This window comes from Notolepis coatsorum (assembly GCF_963971535.1).
Source record: "Notolepis coatsorum genome assembly, chromosome: 3".
Classification (NCBI taxonomy): Eukaryota; Metazoa; Chordata; class Actinopteri; order Aulopiformes; family Paralepididae; genus Notolepis; species Notolepis coatsorum.
Window position 1 is genome coordinate 39,529,530 of NC_140167.1, and position 22,958 is coordinate 39,552,487.

The 22,958-nt window shown below is 45.1% G+C and overlaps 1 protein-coding gene across 2 annotated transcripts in view; it reads right to left on the bottom strand.

The window, feature by feature from the left end:
• Positions 1 to 22,958, bottom strand: part of rtn1a (reticulon 1a) — a 57,235-nt gene that overhangs the window by 21,497 nt on the left and 12,780 nt on the right. Inside the window, exon 1 of one of the 2 annotated variants that reach the window (XM_084310941.1) lies at positions 19,453 to 19,687. The exons of the other annotated variant lie outside the window; for it this stretch is intronic. The gene's annotated coding sequence lies outside the window, so the exon portion shown is untranslated. Of the gene's footprint in view, positions 1 to 19,452; positions 19,688 to 22,958 lie in introns of those variants that run through there. 2 annotated transcript variants of the gene reach the window in all.

A 22,958-nucleotide genomic window follows, 5' to 3' on the forward strand; every position in this document is an offset into this window, starting at 1 on the left:
TGGGACTTATCAATTTGAACGTGTGCTTGACTTTGTGCGTGTATATACGCACAGCTCAAAGCATGCGTACCTGGCGCCCAGCGGTAGAATATGAAGACAACAACGCGGAAATAAGCTTCCGTGCATCAAGTCAAGTCAAGAGTTTTATTTGTCACGGCATACAAGTATACAATGAAATGCATTAGTTTCAACTGGCGTGTTCTGTATGACCCGTAATTCATTATAGTTCATTGTAAAATACAGATTTTTCTGTGCGTACACACATTCTAAATTCCATGCGTAGGAACGGAAATAGAACACTTTCTACGCATTATTGATAAATGAGGGCCTGGTCTTTAAAAGTCCGGCCCTCATTTATCAACAATGCGTAGAAAGTGTTTTATTTCCGTTCCTACGCACGGAATTTAGAATGTGTGTACGCACAGAAAAATCGGGATTTATCAAACGTCCGTACACAGGTTCTACGCACACGCCGTGTTGATAAATACCATTTGTTCTACGCTCCGCACTCGTGCATGATTTTAAGTATTTGCATATACTGTAGAACCGCCCGTAATTTACCATATACGGTAATGAAACACCCCCATGAAATGTGGAAAAGTGGACTAAGCCGAGCGAAGCGTGTTATGGGAGAAATACACGACAGGCTGACAGACGTGTACACGTACGGTGATGTCGGATATAATATCTATTAACTTCCTAAAGACCATTGCTGCCTGGGCAGCGCAAACACTAATAAAGACCGTTAAGGCGGTAACCACTGTTTGCCATTGGTGTCATTAATAACCATGCTGGAATATGACTGCCTTTTTTCGTTTCGTTCGATTAATACCCAGGGATTAAAGTCAATCAATTTGATTCCAAATCGCGACGGATCTTCCGTAAATTTTCTACCTGCATGGTTTAATATGATTTGTAGAGGCATACAATCTATTTTGATGTCGGTATTAGGTATAGCCTATATAAATTATATATGTATAGCCTACATTATGCAACAGTAATTTGCGCATAACGCAGCATGGCACAGACATGTCACACGGAGCCCCGCGAAGCCTGCATACAGTAAACTAACTTGATTGTTAATATAACTGTTGTCCTTGTATCTTTACGCTTATGAAAACATTTAATAATTTAATAACCTTGGGTCTCTTGAAAGGCGCTATATAAAATGAAGCTATTATTATTATTATCACGTCTGTGCGGGAGCTCACAAATAGACTGTGTTAGTCTCAGTGAAGTTTCAACGGAGGTCATCTATTCTAACCAACAAATTGAAGTAGAAAGCATTTCGTTGTTGTGACCAATCTTATTTGGAAACATGACAGACAAAATAATAGTATTTAACATTTTATTTTAAACAATATTTAATCGCGTTTGGAGATGGAGATGGCTGCACATTAGCCTAGCTTAGCACAATGAATGGAAGCGGACAGTGATGGGTAGCCTATTCATTGTCCAACTAACACCTCTCCCGAAGGCTTCCCGTCACTGTCCGCTTCCATTCATTGTGCTAAGCTAGGCTAACGTGCAGCCAGATAGCTTTCTACTGAACGCACAGAGAGGAAACTGGTATCTATCTTCTTGTCTCTCTCTGGAGAAGATGGTAAGCTAATTTCCCAAAATGTTGGCATGTTCCTTTAACTCAACCAGAGATGGGGCCACATCACCCTCTCTAAAGGTGGAGCATCTGCATCAGTACATCACCTGACAAGAATAGCATTCGACTATGAATAGGCTGAAAAATCAGGCCAATTTTAATTAAAAAGTGAATTGTGTGTTTATTTGCTGCTATTATGGGTACAGTAGTACACTGTCTCTGCCAGTGGGAATCCATCAGATTTGGACACCCGTGAGAACTGAGAACAAGAACCTGTGATGCGTTTTCAGTTCACCTCATATCAATAATGTATTTTAGTTTTTTTTACTTATTATTTACATCCGACTGGAACTTTGGTAGTCGAATTAATTAAAAAAGATCTAAATTAAAATGTTGAAATTCTTTCCGACAGCCCTACCTGCCGCTGTGTAGAGGTCATAGTTTACACCTCTGCAAACTGCTGTGAGTGTTTCTCCCTGTTCTACAGCCCCTCCCCCTCCCAGGGCAGTGGTGGCACTAGAAAATAGCAGCTGGCCTGGGGAGGGGGAGGGGGTTGTCTCGAGGCTAGAACCTAGAGAAGATGCAGGCATGAGTAACAGAGGACCCTATGAGTCAGGATGTCCCGCCCCTCCCCATCCTTCCTCTGAGCGGCCCGGCCACGCCACGACCCCCCCCCCCCCCCTCTCTCTCCTCCTGCTGTTGCACATGGTCATTAACAATACATCATACCGCAGCACAATGGCATCAACACCCCACAGTCCACACCCATACCGGGACACAGTGGAGCGGGTGACATAACACGGCGATAAGCCAGCGGGCGAAAAAGCCTAAACGTCTTGTGCTCTGGTCCACTCTAGTTTTTTACAGCCCATAATAAGTGTAGTAGCCGAGCAACATGTGAAGCATCCATGCACCGGGCTGTTTGTGAAAGCAGAGGGGAGCAGCTGTCCAGCTGAATGGAGTACAGTGACACGAGGGCCCTTGATGTGCTGCTAGAGCCCAGCGGCACCATGTATAATCCTCTTAGGGTGGGTGCCATCGTACAGATCCTCTCTGCCATCACCCTGACAACACCCGCATAATCTACCGCTCACTGACTCACTATGGAGCCGCTACCTCCTGTACAGAATGTGGGTAGCAGCACTCAGAGAGAGAGAGAGAGAGAGAGAGAGAGATGGCACACAAGAGAGGTGACCTCTGGAGCTGTGCATTGCCAGCAGCCCTCTTGACGATTTCATCGCTCTAGGTAACCCCCCCCCCCTCTCTCTTTCTCCTTATCAACCCATTCTACAGTGTGTACTGACAGAGCTGCATACTGCCGGCTCCCAGAGGCATGTGCACAGAGCGATGATGAGGATGGATGCTCAAACCGCCACGAGGGGAAGCGACCGAACAACCTCAGCATGTCGAGCAGAGGCCGCGGTGCATCTGCTGACGTGGCGTAGCACCCAGAGACACCGGAACCCCCCCACCGTGAGGCCAAAACAAGCACTCTGCTCCATTTACACAGGATCGGACGTGACAACAGAGGGAATTCTTAGCTTAAGACGTTTGCCACATAACATAATGATGCTACCGAGTCTGATGGCTTAGTTAAATGAACATGATGTCCTGGTGGATGTGCTGTGAAGGGGGGCAGTCTCTTTGTTATCCTTGTGTGCAGCGCCTGGCCTAACGCAGCCCGACAAGCTCTCTCTGCTGTGCCAGCCTCTTTTTAATGACCAGGAGAGCCGAATCCATGTGAGAACAGACAACATCAAAAGTACTGAACTGGCGAAAAGAAGATGTTAGTTTCCTAACCCAGGGTTTGCTGACCTGTGTGTGTAGGACTTAACACAAAGCAGGGGGGGGTCTCTCTGTACGACATAGCTGTCGATGGGCTGGTTTATTTTCTTCCCCCTGCTAATTGAATGTGAAATGATAAGGAATCGACTCATCTGAGGCACTGGAGGGAAACCCACAAGGGACGAGTGAAGTGCGCTAGTCCAGAATCTCTGTCACACACACAGAGTTGTTTTTAAAGCAGCCAGCCTGCGAGAAGCAGCGTGTATATATAGGCTAGGCAAGCCTCTGTCTCTGCCTCTCCTCACTTCTAGTGTCCCCCATGGAGACACCAGAGATGCTGCTGCCTCAGCAGGCTTCAGACACCAGCACCCTCTCTTCATCCACAAGCACTATTGACATTCAAATGAACTTTCAGAATTGATCAGGGCTACGTTGTGTCCAGTCAGACACTACGGTCGTCCACCGGAACAGTATCATCATAGCATATATAGAGACACATGTGGGAATCCACTGCATTCTCTCTAACGACACTAAATTAATCCATATCTGACCCGTTCGGTTCTGGTGTCACCTTTCGGGAGTTCACTTTCACCTCGTCCTGCAAAAGAAAGCCAATCCGCCAAGATGCAAACGCGCCTCTGTATTGACGACTCACTGAGCCGTTTATTCAAAAGAATACCATGTAGTATCTTACTGTTGTTGTTTTTTTGCACTCTGTAACATTGTACCACTAAATAAGATCGCCCTGGTAACCGTCTGGGGATATTGCTATGTTTTCCGGTTGAGACCTATTAGTGTTAAAAATGGTCTCTCCGTTTCACAAAGTTGGACCCTTATTCACTGTGACTGGAATAACCTCAGGCTGTCTAACCAAGAGTCATCGTTCTATGGTTGTGGTTGTTGTTGTTGTTTTTGTTGTTGTTTTTCTGTGAGTTTTCTTATTTTTCCCCCCTGGAGAATTGTGTTGACCATTAGCCTACTGTCTGGGCTGTCCTAGTCTGTAGGAGGAACAAAATGTGAATTCTTAAAAAACTAAAAACAATGCTGATTTATTTTGCACATAATCTCACACACATCCAAAAAATTGGGGTCATTGAATCCTTGAGTTGTGTTAATTACAGTTCAATTAAATTATGTAGATGAAAAAATAGCAATACCTTGTTTTATGTGATGGATCACAGTTTATGTGGGTTTTTATTTTAGTTTATTCTAGTGTGCTTTGAATGTCTTTCACCGCCGAAACGGAAGACCGTGGGGTCCTCAGTGAGTCAGAGCAAAGTGCTCGCTATTACTCATATAACTAGGGTTATAGGATAACCTTTGTTATATTTCATATATAGCTTTCGCTTTGCTCTGTCTATTGGAACACAAGAGCTGAGCAGAGCGGAAGCCCGACAGATGTACCCGCTGAGGTCCCCTACAACCATCAGAATACCGAGGAGGATCCGGTCCTAGGTCCTCCCTCCGGTCCTAGCGAGGGACGGGAGGGAGATCAGACCCTGACTGTGCGAAGAGGGTTTAGCGCCTCAACGCACAGGGTGAGCAGACCGTGGGACTTACCTTTGTTTAGAAGGGCCCGCGACTACTCAGACACGCATCCCACACGCCACTAGGGTTGCACGATTTTGGGAAATAATCTAATTGCGACAGATATTGCGATTGCGATTAATTTTGCGATTATAATAATTTTTTTTTAATCAGCCCCAGAGGTTTATTGTAAAATGCGGCTTGCATCTGGCCTACACATTGGACTTTTCGGGACACCGAGCCTGAATGTTTCTTTTTACCTGGGAATCGATACCGGTACCCAACGGTACCTTTTTTTCTGTACTTTACTCTCCCTCTCTGAAGTCTAAACTTCACAACACACAATCTAAAACCCCTTACCTCCCTCTCCCAAACCGATCTTGTATCTCAATGGGACTTCCTGGTTAAATTTTTTTTTTTTAAAGTTTGCGATTTTATTTTCTTTGTGATTTGATCATTTGCATCATTCCAAATCGCGATTTCGATTTAAAATCGATTAATCGTGCAGCCCTACACGCCACCAGGGAACAGACGTGAGCAAAAAGCCCCTGTCACAGCCCCCAACATCGCGGGGTCAGGGTCAAACTATCTCTGCTATACCAACACACCGGGGAGACAACCACCCCCCTATGTTTACTTTAACAGGAGGTGATTGCTCCCTTAACCCACTAAGAAACCCCAGAAAACATAACTACGCGTATACACAGGCTATACAATGCAGTTCAAGCGTTTCAGGTTTAAAAAGGGTTAACCCAGGCCAACAGGTCATTGAGGGCAAGGCCCGACCTGGGCCTGGTGGACCGGGACCTACACAGGGATGCATAGAGGAGTTGACAGAAGCAGCCTCCCCGACAGCCCCCTCCCATCCCCGGTTTAGCAGGGAGGGGAGGGGTGAAAACAAATGGAGAAGGACCAACCCCCTAACATCGTGCAAAAGGTACAACACAGTATGGACCAATGCACGCCACTGTTAAGGGCAACTCGTAGTGGCATCTATATGACACACACATTCATGACATCAACCCCTGTGACGTCTGGCCCAACCTGGCATTTTCCCCCCGGAAAAGCACAGAGTCCTTCGGGGTACCAGAACCTGTCTGCACCCCGGTGGACAACGGGTTAAACTGATCCGGTCCGGCGCGACCAGGACCAGTCCTGTGCCCTAGTCACGCCGCCGCCACCCCCAGTCCTAAGAGGGGGGTAGGTACGCGTGTCGATCCAAAACATCACAGAGAGCGCCACCAAGACGGTCAGTATGCGACCACACTACTCCTGGTGGCCCACCCAACGGGCGTGAGACCCCCCTGCCAATGTTTTGATCTACTCTGTCATCTCCCCCCGGAGATGTACGTGAGCCATCGAGTCTAACCTAGTGCACTGGCGCTCGGTAGAGAAAAAAATCTCCTTCCCAGCCGACCGCATAAAAAAAACGCCGTTTTTATGATGTTGGGCAACCAAGGCGCGCGGGACCCACAAAGCATATTCAATCATTGAAAAACACCCTAGGCCAGCACTGATCGGTCTCGTAAGACTATACGCTGATTTCATAAAACAGCGTATATGATTGTAGGGCGGCTACGTGGCGTAGTGGGCAAGGCGCTCGCCACGAAATCTGGAGACGCTGGGCTTGCCTGTTCGAGCCCAGCGCTCCACATTTGCTTTCAGTTTAGCTGGTCGTCCGTACTAATACACATTGGCCGTATTAGGGGGTGGGAAACTGATGGGTGGGGATCGGGCGTTGTGGACAGCGACTCCTACAGGTCAGTTGGTGCGCCTGCGCAGTAGAATCAGGAAGTGTCGGGGGCAGCGTGAGCCTCCCACGCGTTACTCCTCGCCACTGAGAGATCGAGCTTCGCAGGTGAAAAGATGCGACTGCTGTTACCTCAAGTACCGGAGGGGACTTGTGCTATGTATGACTTAGTCCACATTGCAGCCGGCTTGTGGGAGGCAAGAAACAGCGTTCGTGTCAGGGGAGGGTTGAATTGGATGATACGAAATTGGGATGGGAGAAAATATAGAAAAATGGGAGAAAAAGTGGATAAAAAAAAAAAAAACAGCGTATATGATTGCAAAGAACCCGAGAACAGGGACGGCGAATTTCTAACAAGAAAGAGCCTCACGTTTCCCCTTGCTGTCTCGGATGAGCAGCAGGGAGCCGGTCTAGAGACACAGACACAGGCTCACATACGACGAGCCTGGGAATAACAACCGCGTCAATTCTGCTCTTTATGTAAGAGGAGAAGACAGCGATTTTCCCAGAGAGACCACAACGTGAGTAAAACAATTGAAAAGGTTCATGTAACAATTGGACTAAGACTCTATGAGGAGGAGGCTATGAAACTCTGAGGAGGCTCTCTCACTGAGAGGGAGGTTCTGAATCTCAGAGGAGGCTCTGAAACTCCCTGAGGAGGAGGCTCTGAAACTCCCTGAGGAGGAGGCTCTGACCCAATATACACTACTGGTAGGGAGCAGAGCAGAAGAACAAATTGTCTCTACTGCATTGCATCACCTATCCTTTACAATGACAGTGGTCTGCAGCACAGGCCCTGTAACTCACGGACATGTAAACTCCATGATCAAAACTTAAAACTTACTCAATAACCAACTAGGCTACAGTAAAAAACTTAAAACCAGATTCTCAAACATAAACATAAAGACGGACAACACGCTCATCACAGAAAAGCTGGATGTAGCCAATTACTTAAATAGTTTCTTCACAAACATAGCCACAACACTGGTAAACAAACTACCCTCCCACTCAGGGCATTATGGGGTAGAACACATAGTAGCATACTACAAGAACCTAGGGGTCTTGTGACTGCAACTTGTTCCTGTTTGCGGACGACTCAGCCCTGCTGGTCTCTGACAAGAACAAGTTACAGGTTGAAAAAACCCTCAGCTCAGAACTAGGCAAAATCTGCATATGGCTCGCTGATAACAAACTATCATTACACATGGGCAAAACAGAGTCTATTCTCTTCGGTTCAAATAACAAACTCAGCAAGACCGACGGCTTCTCAGTTACAGTGGGTGACAATATTGTCACAAGGAAAGAAGATATTACCTACCTGGGTTCCACCCTAGAGGCAAATCTTTCCTGTGACAAAATGGCATCCAATGTAATAAAAAAAAGTCAACCAACGAACTCGTTTCTTGTACCGGATCTCCTCACTGGTAAACAAGAATACCCTGAAGACTCTAGCAGGAGCACTCATTCAAGGGTACTACGACTATGCTTGCACCTCATGGTACCAAAGCACCTCAAAGGCGCTAAAAACAAAATTACAAACATCTCAAAACAAACTGGTCAGACTACTGCTTGACCTTACTCCTAGAACCCACCTCACCCCTGCCCACTTTGACAACCTAGGATGGCTTAGAGTAGACGACAGAGTACAGCAACTTGCAATGGGCCTGGTCTACAAGATACACTACACGACCAAGGTACCCATGTACATGTCAAAATACTTCCCAAAGGTCAGTGAATACCACAATCACAACACCAGAGGGAGCTCCACAAATCATGTTAAACCCAGATTCGGCTCAAACAAGGGACTAAACACGTTTCGCAATTATGCCACATCAATGTGGAACGCCCTACTTAAAGCTGTAAAGGAATGTGAATCACTACCCACTTTCAAAAACACTCTCAAAAAACACCTAAGGGAGACTGCAACTCGAAACTGACCCCTGTAAATGTCCGAACACAACCCCCTCCAATGTACAGTAAATTACCAAGTATGGTCTTGTCAATAATCCAATGTACAGTTTTGTTTGTACAGTTGTACAGTGTCCCCCACCCACCCCTCCTACCCAACCTCCCCCCCCCCACTCCTACCCAACCCCCCCCCCCCCACCCAGCCAACCACCTCCAATGTACAGTCCCCCCCCACCCCCACCTACCCAATCCAATGTACAGTTTCTACGTCAAATGTATATACTCTTTTTCTGGTCTCTTTTTGTATCACAAACAGTACTGTAATTGCAAATCTGGTATGTCATAAATGTATAGATGTAGCAGTACTGTCTATCTGTATGTCATGTATGTCATATATGTTACGATGAATTGAAAATGGGGGACCCTGATGTAAACAAGACGAAAGTCTTTCTCTGGTCTGCATCCCCTTAACAATTGTATGTATTGGGCTGTACTGTACTGTACCCATTCTGCAATCTGTTAATAAAGTTTTCAATCAATCAATCAATGTCTCTTGGCCAATAAGAAAATGCGCTCGTGCTTCAACGGCCTCTCGAGCCTGGGAATAAAAACGCGTAAATTCTGCTCTTTATGTACTGTAAGAGGAGAAGACAGCGATCCTCCCAGAGACCACAACGTGAGTAAAACAATTGAAAAAGGTTCATGTAACAATTGGACTAAGACTCTGAGGAGGAGGCTCTGAAACTCTGAGGAGGCTCTCTCACTGAGAGGGAGGTTCTGAATCTCAGAGGAGGCTCTGAAACTCCCTGAGGAGGAGGCTCTGAAACTCCCTGAGGAGGAGGCTCTGACCCAATATACACTACTGGTAGGGAGCAGAGCAGAAGAACAAATTGTCTCTACTGCATTGCATCACCTATCCTTTACAATGACAGTGGTCTGCAGCACAGGCCCTGTAACTCACGGACATGTAAACTCCATGATCAAAACTTAAAACTTACTCAATAACCAACTAGGCTACAGTAAAAAACTTAAAACCAGATTCTCAAACATAAACATAAAGACGGACAACACGCTCATCACAGAAAAGCTGGATGTAGCCAATTACTTAAATAGTTTCTTCACAAACATAGCCACAACACTGGTAAACAAACTACCCTCCCACTCAGGGCATTATGGGGTAGAACACATAGTAGCATACTACAAGAACCTAGGGGTCTTGTGACTGCAACTTGTTCCTGTTTGCGGACGACTCAGCCCTGCTGGTCTCTGACAAGAACAAGTTACAGGTTGAAAAAACCCTCAGCTCAGAACTAGGCAAAATCTGCATATGGCTCGCTGATAACAAACTATCATTACACATGGGCAAAACAGAGTCTATTCTCTTCGGTTCAAATAACAAACTCAGCAAGACCGACGGCTTCTCAGTTACAGTGGGTGACAATATTGTCACAAGGAAAGAAGATATTACCTACCTGGGTTCCACCCTAGAGGCAAATCTTTCCTGTGACAAAATGGCATCCAATGTAATAAAAAAAAGTCAACCAACGAACTCGTTTCTTGTACCGGATCTCCTCACTGGTAAACAAGAATACCCTGAAGACTCTAGCAGGAGCACTCATTCAAGGGTACTACGACTATGCTTGCACCTCATGGTACCAAAGCACCTCAAAGGCGCTAAAAACAAAATTACAAACATCTCAAAACAAACTGGTCAGACTACTGCTTGACCTTACTCCTAGAACCCACCTCACCCCTGCCCACTTTGACAACCTAGGATGGCTTAGAGTAGACGACAGAGTACAGCAACTTGCAATGGGCCTGGTCTACAAGATACACTACACGACCAAGGTACCCATGTACATGTCAAAATACTTCCCAAAGGTCAGTGAATACCACAATCACAACACCAGAGGGAGCTCCACAAATCATGTTAAACCCAGATTCGGCTCAAACAAGGGACTAAACACGTTTCGCAATTATGCCACATCAATGTGGAACGCCCTACTTAAAGCTGTAAAGGAATGTGAATCACTACCCACTTTCAAAAACACTCTCAAAAAACACCTAAGGGAGACTGCAACTCGAAACTGACCCCTGTAAATGTCCGAACACAACCCCCTCCAATGTACAGTAAATTACCAAGTATGGTCTTGTCAATAATCCAATGTACAGTTTTGTTTGTACAGTTGTACAGTGTCCCCCACCCACCCCTCCTACCCAACCTCCCCCCCCCCACTCCTACCCAACCCCCCCCCCCCCCACCCAGCCAACCACCTCCAATGTACAGTCCCCCCCCACCCCCACCTACCCAATCCAATGTACAGTTTCTACGTCAAATGTATATACTCTTTTTCTGGTCTCTTTTTGTATCACAAACAGTACTGTAATTGCAAATCTGGTATGTCATAAATGTATAGATGTAGCAGTACTGTCTATCTGTATGTCATGTATGTCATATATGTTACGATGAATTGAAAATGGGGGACCCTGATGTAAACAAGACGAAAGTCTTTCTCTGGTCTGCATCCCCTTAACAATTGTATGTATTGGGCTGTACTGTACTGTACCCATTCTGCAATCTGTTAATAAAGTTTTCAATCAATCAATCAATGTCTCTTGGCCAATAAGAAAATGCGCTCGTGCTTCAACGGCCTCTCGAGCCTGGGAATAAAAACGCGTAAATTCTGCTCTTTATGTACTGTAAGAGGAGAAGACAGCGATCCTCCCAGAGACCACAACGTGAGTAAAACAATTGAAAAAGGTTCATGTAACAATTGGACTAAGACTCTGAGGAGGAGGCTCTGAAACTCTGAGGAGGCTCTCTCACTGAGAGGGAGGTTCTGAAACTCAGAGGAGGCTCTGAAACTCCCTGAGGAGGAGGCTCTGACCCAATATACACTACTGGTAGGGAGCAGAGTAGAAGACAAATTGCCTCTACTGCATTGCATCACCTATCCTTCACAATGACAGCGGTCTGTAGTACAGGCCCTGTAACTCACGGACATGTCTCTTGGCCAGCAAGAAAAAGCGCCTGTGACGTTTTCAAATGGCCGGGGGAATCCTGTGTCCCACCTATCCTGATTTGGTGTGGGAGACAGGAAACCCCCCCCCCCCCTGTGACGAGAGAGAGAACTCTCGTCATGGGGGGGGGGGGGGGGGGACTGATAGGTAGAAAGGCACAACCTCTCGGCCAATCAGTTTCGTATAAGGATATAACTATATCCGGGGGGGGGTGGGGGGGGTTATTTTATCCACCCCCTCACCACCTCACCCCTGATACGACGCCATAAGAAAGCAGAGCCGTGACACCAGTTGCATGGCGCGCCAGATGAAAGCACATACTTACCTGTAGAGTAAAAGCTTTACATCATGTACGGCAGCCATAGCCGATAACCTCGTTTGTGTAAAAAACTGGCTTTATCCACGGCTCTGGCTTATGTGTGAAAAACTTGCCACCCGTTATTTGTATCATTACAGAAAGAATATCAAGCCAAAGAGAGGGACTCAAGGCCCTTGGTCATATGCCACATATGTACAACTCTGTAGGCTAACACCCAGACCAGTTGTGGACTCAATGCTACGTTTACCTAAACGTTACCTGAAACACAAACACAACTCTCATCATACAATAAAAAACCCAAGTTCACTTTTACTCACGTAAGAAAGAACGCTGTCTTTAAGTAGAGAGAAGGACATAAGCATTGGCCAAGTGCTAGAACTACAAGCCTTGCTAAGTTATACACAATAGCGACCAACACAATTTTCAAAGAAAACTGCACAACACGCAGCCCCAGCATTTGTAGCCGTGAGTTCACATAGCACACGTCGTATCCCCCAAAATGCAGTGAAGTAAACACACGTTTTGTTAAACAAAAACATTGTTATTAACCAAAAACATTCGGGGACGGGGAGGAAGAGTGGGGCATAGTGTAATGTCCTACCTGACCCTCGGACGCAGGATGAATGGCCGCAACAAATGGCTGGTCCACCATGTTGACGAGGCCTCTAGCTAGCGGGGCCAGAAGTGCCGACGACTGGAGCCTCGCTCCGGCACTTCGCCCACATCCTGCGGCCGGTCATGGTACAGGCCGATGACATCTTCTGCCAGAGATGACACCAAGTCAGGGTGTTCAGGGCCCGCTACTTCCCCACGGCTAACGCCAACAGTTTAGCACAAGCTAACAGCTAACTCCAGGCTGACGGTTAGCAACAAGCTAACAGCTAGCCTCTTCACAGGCCCACCGTCGGCTCCGACCAACGGCCAGCTGCCGGCTAACAGCTAGCTCTTACCGGCCTATCGATAGCCACCAGCTAACGCAGCAGCAAGCTAACGATTAGCTCTGACGGGCCCACTGTTAGCTAACGGCTACTACTGAAGCTGTGTAACGTGAGGAATAGCAATGCAGGCCTGATCACTTCAGACAGCCGACTGCTTCTTCTTTATCCCAAAGAAAAATGGAGAGGCAACAACCGTCCCTCTCACAGAACGGTGTTACCAGAGATACAGTGGCATCGGCAGCAAAGCTCCGTTTTATGCGGGCTGCTGCCGTCTTGAGCTCGGGGATATTCTCCTAACGAAACACCAAACTCGCACCCCTCACGCCGGGAGGCTGCACTCACTGTCTCCATAGGATAGGCGGGAGCCAGCATCCGGTGCGGCTAGCAGAGGGCATCCCTCTTCAGAGACCCGGGACTCGAACCCTAGACTCGGAATCAGGGCTCCCAGGAAAACAAAGCTACGAACTTTCTGAGGAGGAGCACTGTGTTATCGTGGGGCGTCAAACAAGAATCCCCCCCATACCGCTATGGAGAGGCAACGAAGGGACTCTTGCTTGGAGCCGGCTGTTGTGCAGGGACGCAAGCTGCGCAGCTGCCCCCGCACAACACTCTCTGACATACCTGAGGCCCGCGTCGCAAGACACCACCCGCCCTAGAGAGACCGTCAGCTCTCCCACAGCCGACCGTCTCTCGCGGCATAGTATCCAGCTGCATAGCCGGAGCACAACGCCGGCGGGGGAACTGCTCAGCAACGCGCGCCCCAAATGCGAAGCGCCGGTGGAGGTCAGAATAGATCATCATCATCTAGACTCTCCGGTGGTGACGACATTATCCTTTCTTTCTCCCGTAAATTAGTGAGAGAGGGAGAAACAAAAGACAATGCCTACACAGCTCCTATAACTAACTAACTACTTTATCACTAAACTTAAAGCGGTGCTTTACACAGTCTTCTGTGGTGAAAGTAGGGAAGGAGCTGATAGTATGGCCATGACCCCGCTTATATAGGAGCGGATGTGGGAGTGGTCAGGCAGGTGGGCAGGTGCGTACACGTGGTGAAAGTTTTCATTATAGAATATGGTTAAAGGGATAGTTCCAATAGAGCAAAGCGTAAGCTATATACGAAATATAACTTTAAGACTCCCCTTTTTGTGTGTGTCTGCGTGTGTGTCCTACACCCACCCCCCAATCCTGACAGTTTTATAGGGACTGCTACATTATAATTTGATTGTGCTGTAATTAACACAACTCAAGGATTCAATGACCCCGATATCGTCACTGGTGGCCATGTTTCAAACTAATTTACTCTCAATAACTTGTCAAACTAAATGAATGTGTGCAAAACTGGTCATGGAATTTTTTGACGTGTGTGTGAGATAATGTGCAAAATAAATCATTGTTTTAGGGGAAGTGGCCCGTTAACATTGAATAGTATTTACGTGGAAGTCAGTAAGAAAGACACATACAGAGGGTAGATACAGTAGAAGAGGCTTTGTAGGCAGAGCTGATGCTCACACACCAGCCAGGGGAGAAATAGGAGAAATGCTATAGATGTGAAGTGAGGGTGAGGGGTTACAGTTATATAGAAGTGTATTGATCCATGGCATACAATTACTGTGAAACGACTCAGGTTAACCACCATCTTTAAAGAAAACAGTACAATGATTCACATTGTTACAAAGGGTCAGATTAAACCGAATATATATATTTATTACTTGAGATATATTGTATAGTATTTGTATATCGTCTGATATCCCTTGTATATTCTTTGTACATATACACGGAATATCCCTTTACCTAGTACAGGCCAGACCATAATATTCGTTCTCCTATTGGACAGCGACCCCCTAGGCGCCACGGCCATACCCCCAATGTCTAGTTCAAAGTCACCGCTAAAACATGTCTCAACATGCCCAGATTTGCGCAGTAATACGAGACAGAAATAAGGCTGGTACTAGATTATTCACCTTACGTATAAATACGTCGCAGGTGGATACAGCAGTTAGTTACCCTCAAACGAGTTACCCTAATAAGTTGAAGCCTTCACCACGATACAACGTGCTGTGAAGTGGGCCCGTTTTGCCCCGAAATAGAGCCTTGAGACCGCGTGCGAATTGATAGCTGAAGTGTCAGAGTTTAACGCTGTATCGTCAAGTTCGACTTATTCTATTATCAAGTAATAGTCTATTATGTATAGTGTATCGTGCGGCTACCGTTCTACAGTGACCAGCATTACCACCGTTTCATCGTACCGAGCTAGTGTGCTTATTCAGGCTGGGCGGCCTAACCTTGTGCCGTCATCCGAGGAGCCCTAGACGAGAACCGTGTGGATATGTACACTGGATAACCTACACCGACGAATGCAGAGCCCTTTTCGGCTGGATTATATTGCTTTGGTCCTGTGGCTGCTGGAGCAGAGAATCGTCTACCCCCACTACCGTGTGGGATTTACCCTGTGAGGAGCCCCGTCGAGCCCGCCTCTAGGACTCTGAGGCTGGCTAGCTTTCATCCATGCTGCACCGCATACCGGAGAATAGCTGTTGCTTTGTCTACGGACCAAGGGATTATTGCACTGTCTCCTGTACCTGGAGTCTCTTTATTCCTCGTTGATCCAGACTTTTGCTACCGACAAATCCTCTCCCCTGCTGGCTTACAACCGGAGGGAACCCCCCTAGTATCTCCAGCTGACCTACGAGTGTACCTTATATAATTCTTATGCTACAGGTGGTATTAATTATCCCCTTCGTAATATGCTCATGGACTTACGCTCTTGACCTATTCATGCACATTCTTCGCCTTACAAGCGCAACTCTAATTCTCAATAAATGTAAGATAATCTTGATGCTCTTCTAATAAATATTACAAACAGTACTTTCTTTGTTAAGCCGTGTTATTGTGTGGGTGTTCATCACATATACATGTGTACTGTATGGCCAGTAGTAATGTACATAACTCAGTAGTGGTTTAATGATACCATACTTATTCAATACAGTCAGGGAATTGTACCCCTCAGTTACACACATCATTGTACAATTTAGTCAGAAAAAGTTCAGATGTATCGATTAATTCGTTTTAGTGCACCCTCTCAAAGGGCTTTTGTCATCATTTATACAACAACAACAGTTCTAGAATTTAGGGTCATTTTACATCAATACTTCTGTAGAAAAATGCAACAAGATTGAAAAACACGATTTTCATTGAAGTCATTGAAGGCCCCACAAGGCAAATGTCGTTGGTTCAGCATTCTCTGACAAAGACAATCAATATAGGACCAGGTTAAAGCACATACAATAAAGCCTCATCTGTCCTCCATTCAGATTCTGAGGTCATGGCAGGCTTTGGTGCCCACCTGTCACTGTATCGATCGTAACGCCTCGCCTGGACAGAACGGTGTGGATGGATGGATAGGTTGTGGGTGGATCCAGACGGAGTGTCTGCATGCTGTCTTCTTTGCGATCTCAGCTGTCAATTGAGGTTCTTTCTATTGATGTTTCACTTTCACCGAACAGTAGGGCTGACCTCGACTAGTCGAATAGTCGACTAATCGATCGAAAGGAGCCGTAGTCGACTGCCAACCTCTTAGTCGAATGCAAAAAAAAAAGATATATATATATATATATATATATATATATATATATATATATATATATATATATTATTATATATATATATATATATATATTATTATATATATATTTTTTTGTATCATTCTTTCCAAAAGCAAAGAGGCCTAGAAACGTGGCTAACACTATTGGCGCACATACCAGCGAGGCTAACTGCCTAAGAAAACGAGCACAGAGGCACTGAAAGAGGATTTCACCCGTCTAATGAACACACTAGACAAATATCCATCAGTAGACCAATTGCATGTTTTCGCAGAGGACAAGAAGCCTTCAGTCGTCACGTTGTTTGTAGAGCTAAATCTATATTTTATATTATAGCTGGTCATTTGACAGTACAGGAGTTGCCCCAACGGGGGGGAGACATTTGAGTGTTACACCCGGTCTGGAACAGGGTTTACTGCACTCTCGATACTGCCTACTAGCAGGATCTGGCCGGTACTGCACCTTCGGAGTCCCAGTATGCCTTTTAACGGCAACAGGTCCCTGACATTGAATAGGATATTAAAATAGAAAAAAAGGGAAAACGATCAAATAACGTTAACTGTTGCCGCCCAATAACGTATATTATACGTTATTATCGGGGGACCCCCGATCCATATGTTGTGGTGGGTTATGTCGGGACCAGATGGGCATAGGATGGACCAGATGGCAATCAAATAATTGGAATATTATTTTTGGATCGTTTTCCCTTTTTTTCTATTTTATATTATATACGTGAATGGCCCAGAAAGTGTTACGCAGATTTTCTTTTTTTAATACATTTTGGCCAATCAAAGTCGACTATACAAATCCTTAGTCGGGGACAGGCCTACCGAACAGACAGACAGGCAAATGTTAAAATTACACACGGCCTGACTTTTGGGTGAACAACACAGACGGCCTTTGCTCATCGTGGGCCTAAATCACATTTGGAGTAATTTTCTATGGTTGTGGATCATCAACTGAATACAGCTCATTGTAGAGAGTGGAGTGTTTGCAGGCTCGCCTAATGTTGTAGAGGAAATGGAATGACTCTATTTGTGTAGCTATTTTAGCAGTAATGGCTGATGACACACCCATAAACCCAGTGAGCTCAAAGAAGAGGGCATTCAATTATAATAACATGGTTATCCAAGTGGAACTTGTTTGGGTGTTTTGGACAAACTTACATTGAAAGATATGAGCTGAATAGTTTACCGATGCAGTGACCATGATGCGTTGTTGTCCCCTGGAGGGGAGCTTCCCCTTCCCGTCTCCTGCATCACGTCTTTATCTGTGTCCTTCCCTCAGCATTAGCTAATTGGTCCTGGAGTCACAGGAAGATGAATGGTACTTGGAAGACAGGTTGGCGAGAAAACGGGGGAAGAGAGAGGCCAGAGTCACTCTGCAAGGCAGCAGCACCGTCACCGACACCGTCACCGACACACTGGCATAGAAATGTTTATTCCTTCTAGGCCAAGCCAGTCATCCACAGGCCCATTCCTGTTCACTGCAACAGCCCGGGGACCGGTCACAGGAGAAAGTGTAAACCTGTAGAAGGAACCTGTAGGAGAACCTGTAGGAGAACCTGTATGAGGAACCTATAGGAGGAACCTGTAGAAGAACCTGTAGGAGAACCTGTAAGAGAACCTGTAGGAGAACCTGTAGGAGAACCTGTAGGAGTTGCCCCAATATACAACAAGTATCACAGTGTTCTTGCTCCTCCACAGGTGCAGTCAGGGGGATTAGGTCAACAGCAAGAGCAGGTAGTTGCTGAAGAAGGGGGGGTGCTTCTCATTGTCAACCTACCAAGTTCAAGTAACCATTAGGCTGTGCCCCCCACCACCACCCCACATCCTGTATCTCTTTCATCCACTCTGGGCAGGACCCTCTGGGGATAGGTCGGTGCATAGCTCTTACTGGCTGTGTTGGGATATGCGGTCCGTTAAGTGCAGCTGTCTGTCTCTTAAAAGACAGATCTGGAAATGTCCCAGGCAACCACTATGCTTGATGCAGATGATATGCGGTGGAGGAAATAGGCTGTAGCCTAATCCGGCCATCAGGAAACTGGATTGTGCAAGAAGAACATTTGTTACCCATGACTGATGAGCTTCATCTGCCAACAGATGGAAGATGTGCGGTCGAAAATGCTGTTCATGAAAACGTTGTTTCTTAGAGAAAAACCCGGAGCTTGTTGGAAACAGTAAGCTGTCAAAATAACGTGCCATTGTCTCCCAGTAAGTGAGTCTATGTGAGTGTTGATTTTTTTTTTTTTTTTTTTTTTATTTCCAGCCAAAGAGCCGGGAAATCCATTAGATGCACCATCTGGTGTGTGAATGATGCGACGTCCTCTGTTTTTTTTCTTTCTTTCTTTTTTGCGCTGGTCATGATGCTGAGATGATGGGAGTTGTTTGACGGGGGTCCACCTCTTCTTGCTTTCTCATGCTTCACTTTTGCAGGATGGGATCCCCTGGGGCCAAGAAAGAGGCCAGACGTGCTACATGTGACCCTGGGCTGAGTCTCTCCCCTCTCCCCTGTTGTGATTCAGTGCAGCTGGTCTAGCCTTAATCAATGGTTTGGAAGTAGATGACCACTTAGGCTAAACACTGACCAGGCATGGATCACTGACATAAACCCTCAACAGACCCTGACACACCCTCAAGACCCCTGCACATCTTCTGGCCACCTGAGACCCAGTCCTATTCGAGCTCCTGGGAGGGTCATCAAAGCAAAGCAGGCTATTCTCTGTCCTCGCTCCACGGTGGTGGAACGAACCTCCCACCACAGTCAGCACAGCTGAATGAAACCTGCCCAATCTTCTGCCATCAACTAAAAACACACCACCTCAATCAATATAATAAAAATAATAAAACCTTCTTACTGTCTTTTACTATTATGTGCTATTATCTCTACTATGTATTATGCTACTGGCCCTATACTAATACCTACCATGCTAATATGTCTATACTACTGTGCACGTAGACTGTAAGACTCAAGTTCAACACTGTTTGACGAACAATATCACTTACCTTTAGCTGCCAGAGATGTATCCCTCCTGCTGTAAGTGGCTTTGGATAAAAGCGTCAGCTAAATTACTAAAGTAAATGTAGTTCTGATCCTGTGGAAGTGTACTGTGCTGTACAATAGGGTTGAGTGAGCTGTGTGAGCAGTATGGCTGAACTGTTGCAGAGGGGTCATCGGGAGCCTAGAGGTCCTTGACAAAGATCAGGGCAGACTGGAACATATCTCTCCAAGAGCTGAATGTCCGGCCTCTGCCCTGTTAGCTGAGCAGAGATCTATGCTGTGGCCACCAAGACCACAAGTGACAGAATCCATTAATTCCATGGTGTGGGCAGGGCTCAGCGGGAATTATATAAGTAAGGGACAGACATTTCTCCTATTTAATGAGACAAGGCTCACTTGTTTGTATACAGTATGTGTAGTTTGTGTGGGTGTGTATGTGTGTGGTGGTGGCTGACTATACTAGAATAGAATCCTTGCACAGCATGTTTGTGTAATTCTATTTCTTCCAGTATGGCTGCCTGTAACCATTGGTAACCACTTTCAAAAGAAAATGCCTAATTTATGTGCTGTGGTAGAGTAGGTAAAACACTGGAAAAGCACAATATTACTATTGTGACTTGTTTACAAGATCCAGTAATAAGACACAGATTTATTATGTTTTTGTTGATATTTCTCATATATTAACACATACAGTAGCAACCGAGCAACAAAGAGGCAGGACGGTAGGAAGGTACTACTGTATAGACCTACCATCTAGGATCCATGCAAAGGTATGGATTTCTACTATACCGCCGTCAAGGATATACAGTATAGGCTGCATATGCTAATAAATATAGCCTACCTACTGTATAGGCCTATTTATAAGGTAATCCAAAAAGAATGCTCTTGCAGCAGTATGAAAAAGGTACAAGAAAATAGACTGTTTTGAATTAAATAGCACATGACAATTGTATTACATTGTTAGATAAAGACATAATAAATATGTCATATCACACATGTCATTTGTACTGGAAAATGAAATACAGTAAAATGTCAATATTGTGATATTGTAAGTTCCGGTTCCAGGTCGAGGATGTAAGTCGCACTCTGCTAAGCTGCTACTCCAGTTTTTTTTATTTTGACTTCAAAGGCCTCTTTTTATACTCCCAACTCGGTTAAACCTGTATGTATACATCACCTTAGGTTTCCAATTAACTATATTGACTGAAAGAACCACAATGGCACCGAAGAAAGCAAGCGAGACAAAGAAAGATGACGCTTCCACCGATATGGAATCCATTGCTAAGATAATCGAAGAGCTAACACAATCCCAGATCAGATCAGAGCAATCCCAGATCAAGCTCACGCAATCCCAGCTTAAGCTCGAGCGCACCATAACGGAAGGTTTACACTCCCTAACCAACCAAGTTGCCTCTACCAAAGAATCTATCGAATCCAAAATCGACAACCTATGGGTAACGGTTGGTGCACAGACCGTTCGTCTAAACAATATGGAAACCGGCTTGAGTACTTGCACTGAGAAGGTGGATGTGATGGATGCTAGATGTGAAGATATAGAAGGAATCAACGATAAGCTAATGGCTAAGCTAGCCGACGTCGAATACCGACTCCGTCGACCTAATATTCGCATAATAGGACTGGATGAGTCCGTGAGTTGCGACCTACCCAATGTCTTGGCAAAGGTACTGGTTGAAATTCTGGGGGCGGAGATCCTCCCTACGACACCCGAATTGGATCAGTGTTACAGAATCGGAGCCAAAGCTACAAATAACTCCAGACCTAGAATAGTTATTGCTATCTTACGTCAAATTGGAATAAAATAAATTATTGTTCGAGAGGCACGGAAGAGGAGGGGTAAACTGGTATACGGAGGGCACATAGTCAATTTTTATGATGATTACTGCCCCGAAGTCGTGGAGCAGCGTTCCCATCATCACCAAAGAAGGAGTGAGGATACATATTCCCTCGCCTAAGGATGCCACAACCTTCTTGAAGAAACAAGAGGACACCACGTCATAGGCTGTATACTGTTTTTGTGCAGTTAGCACTTCGTTATGGCTTAAACGCCAAGCGGCGTCATATAATTTCGATAACTTTGTTTTTTATAAATAGGTTAACTATGTGACACTGGATATCGCCTAGATCAGGGGTTCCCAAACTTTTCAGGCCGGGGCCCAGAAAATAAGGCGTCAGAGAGCCACGGCCCAATGCACATCGTCTGGCTTTTTTTTTTTTTTTTTTGCCAGGCGACCGATTTTTTAAGCCAAATATCACTTCAATCCTATTAAGTTAGTTCAAGTTAGTTATTCATTTATATGTGCTATTTATGAGAGGGCTAACTTGTTGCAAAATAATAATGATAATAATAATAGCCTCATTAAAATACTATTGTTGCTTCGGTTGTTTTCAGCGTTTTATGTGCATAATCTGTTATTTAGTTTGAAATGTTCGTTGAAATAAGTAGATTTTTCGTTTTTGTTTATTTATTAAGTTAATATAAAACCATATAGTCACATTTTAGAATACAATAGAATAGAATTTTAGAATACGACTAGAAACACTGTCCTGGCCTGCTTCTAAGTTCAGTGGCCTGACAAAAAAAAATAAAATAAAAAATAAAATAAAAATTAAAATTAAAATAAAAATGTTTTTTTTTAAAAACATTTTTATTTATTTTTTAATCATCTCACGGCCCATCCGTGGCTGCTCGCGGCCCACCTTTGGGTCGCGACCCCGACTTTGGGAACCCCTGGCCTAGATACTTTATTTAAATGTTTCGCAACATCTGATATAAGGGGGGTTGGTCGGTTTTATTTTGATAACCATTGAACGTCCACTAAGGCTGGGGAGATAAACATTAGCTCTGTTTAAATGATCTATGACTTTTATGCATGTCATTTATGTCGAGCCATGACTTGGCTTAATACCTCTGTGGGTCCGTGAAGTTTTTTTTTTTTTTTTATCCACTTTTTCTCCCATTTTCTATATTTTTCTCCCATCCCAATTTCGTATCATCCAATTCAACCCTCCCCTGTCACGAACGCTGTTTCTTGCCTCCCACAAGCCGGCTGCAATTAAGCATTACATCACGCGCAGGAGTGGTTTGTGAACAATAAACCATGCCTAGGGGTGGTCGTTAGACCCCCCTAGGCATGGTTTATTGTTCACAAATCACGACTGCAAGTGGTGTAAAGCTTTTATACAACTGCCACATTCATCCAACCTTATTTCTATACAATAAACACACATTAATCGAAGATTTATTGAAAAAACCATCCGCCAGACAAAGTAGTTCCCACAACTACAAAAAAGACAATTTGCCTCCATGTGGAAGCAGATCGGAAGTGCATCCAACCAACTAACACATCCAACTGTGTATTATTGGAATGATTGAGAGAAGTTGCCTCATGTGGAAGCAGCTTGAAGTGCATCCAACCAACTAACACATCCAACTGTGTATTATTGGAATGATTGATTGAAAATTTTATTACCAGATGCAGAATGGGTACAA